Source organism: Mastomys coucha, unplaced genomic scaffold, assembly GCF_008632895.1.
Source record: "Mastomys coucha isolate ucsf_1 unplaced genomic scaffold, UCSF_Mcou_1 pScaffold12, whole genome shotgun sequence".
NCBI lineage: Eukaryota > Metazoa > Chordata > Mammalia > Rodentia > Muridae > Mastomys > Mastomys coucha.
In genome coordinates, this window is record NW_022196894.1 from 85,105,471 (window position 1) to 85,107,637 (window position 2,167).

The 2,167-nt window shown below is 40.1% G+C and overlaps 1 long non-coding RNA gene across 4 annotated transcripts in view; it reads left to right on the forward strand.

The window, feature by feature from the left end:
* LOC116086103 overlaps positions 1-2,167 on the forward strand; it is a 19,706-nt gene that overhangs the window by 6,672 nt on the left and 10,867 nt on the right. The window contains exon 1 of one of the 4 annotated variants that reach the window (XR_004116825.1): positions 82-144. The exons of the other annotated variants lie outside the window; for them this stretch is intronic. This is a non-coding gene — a long non-coding RNA (uncharacterized LOC116086103). Of the gene's footprint in view, positions 1-81; positions 145-2,167 lie in introns of those variants that run through there. 4 annotated transcript variants of the gene reach the window in all.

The window sequence follows — 2,167 nt, forward strand, 5'->3', positions numbered from 1 at the left end:
GATTTTAAAAAAAAAAAAAAACAACCACTCTTTCAAGACTGTATCAGTGCCCTGTTCTAAGCTGAAGTAAGATCTTTATCCGTTAAATATGATGGACATTCAGACAGATGAAACTTTGCTTAACTGAGTAGATGATTCATTCAGGTAAGGGGTTTGGAATTTATCATGACCATATTCCTCATTTTAAGCAACCTGTGTTGTTAACTTCACCACTGTGGGGGGCAGTGCAGAAAGGCCAGACACAATTCTCTTAAAATGAGCACGAGTCAAGGGCTCAGGGAACATAGGGTTCTCAACAAGCTTTGTCCCGCAGAAATGTCAAGTGATCCCCCTACATGTGAGTTGCATGTTATTATGGTTTGGATTTTAAATGCTCCCAAAGGCCACTGAGCCTTGATTGTAGCCTCAGGGAGTGGCTGGGAGTTCCTGGAAAAAAAAATATATCTTACATATATTTTTAAAGAGGTCAGAGGACAGCATCCAGCCTCAGTCCTCACCTTCCACCTTGTTGGAGACAGGCTTGTATTTGTTCACTGAGAATTCAGGCTAGCTGGACTGCAAGGCTCTGGGGCTCCTCCTGTCTCCACTCCCTATCTTACAGTGGCTGCGCTAGGGTTAAAGGTGCATGCGCTGCTCTGCTCAGCTTTTATGTGGGTTCTGAGGACTCAGACTGAGGTGCTTGTGTTTGTGCAGCAAGTTCTCTACCCTGCCGCCGCAGCACAAACACCATTCTTGCTCTTAAAGGACAAAAAACAAAAAAAACCCAAAACTGTATTTATTATTTTATGTGTGGATGTATTTTGCCTGCATATCCATCCATGTACCACGTATACATGCAATGCCCGATATGGCCAGAAGAGGGCACCATATCCCTTGAGACTGGTATCCCAGATGTTTGTGAGCCTCCTGGATTCTGGGAGTTGAACTTGAGCCCTTTAGGAAGATCAACTGGTGCTCTTAACCACTGAGCCATCTCTCCAGGCCCTAATTCCAAGCTTGTTCTTTTAACAAACTGATTGTCTCAGGTACTTGTGTCAGTAATGAAAAACATTTTGATGGAATGGTCAAGTCTGAAAAAAACCTTCATTTTCCAAATATTTTTTCTAGTTCAATATGGAATAAAAGTATTTTGCACACAATTTGTAAGTTAAAGCCTTACACACACACACACACACACACACACACACACACACACACAGAGAGAGAGAGAGAGAGAGAGAGAGAGAGAGAGAGAGAGAGAGAGAAAGCACCTGCCCATTGTTCTTACCAATTCAAAGAAAGTGGAATCACTTTGTAATCATCCTAAGAGCATTTTAAAGGGACAAACAAGGGAAGACTTTTGGCACTTGGCACCATTTCCTAACACAGATATCAAAAGTTGGATCAGCAGTTGCTCACAGTTATAAAGATGTAACATTATTTTCTTAGGAGCTTAAATCCTAAGGGACATTCAGTTGTTGCCCTGTGATAACTCTGACCCAATTGTTTCTTCATTGTTCTCAATTATCTGCAGGTTGACTTAAATTCATTCTGGACCCAAGAATAGGTTATAGGGACCATGTATCAATAAAATACCCCTTGCTCCTTTGTGAAATGTAGCCATTATTTTGTTTGTTTCCTAAGTCGTGGATCTCTAGACATTCTTTCCAGGGTGCGAGGCTAGTAACTTACCAAGGTTTTTTCTGTCAAGACCTCTGGGCTCCTCAGGTTTCACTGACATGTCCTCTCCCAAGGCAGGAGCTGCTGTCTTTTTGTTATTGTTGTTGATGATTTTTTAAACATATATAAGAAATAAATGTAATAAACCAAATACATGGACAAAAAAAAATACAAGAATCATATGATCATCTCAATGGAAGCAAAAAAAAGTCTTTGATAAGATTCAACATGCATTCTTAATAAAAGCCCTAGAACAAGTAGGACTGTAGGAAACATATCCCAACATAATAAAGGTTATGTATGACAAACCCATGGCCAATATCATCCTAAATGAATAAAACCATTGATAAGCCCCATTAAAGTCAGGAATGGGAGAGGATTGCCCACTATCCCTACTGCTCATCCATAACGTGATTGAAGCACTAGCTGGAGCAATAAGACAAGGGAAGGGATACAAATGGGAAAATATTAAGACAAATTATTTTCAATTGAAGATTATATTATCTTA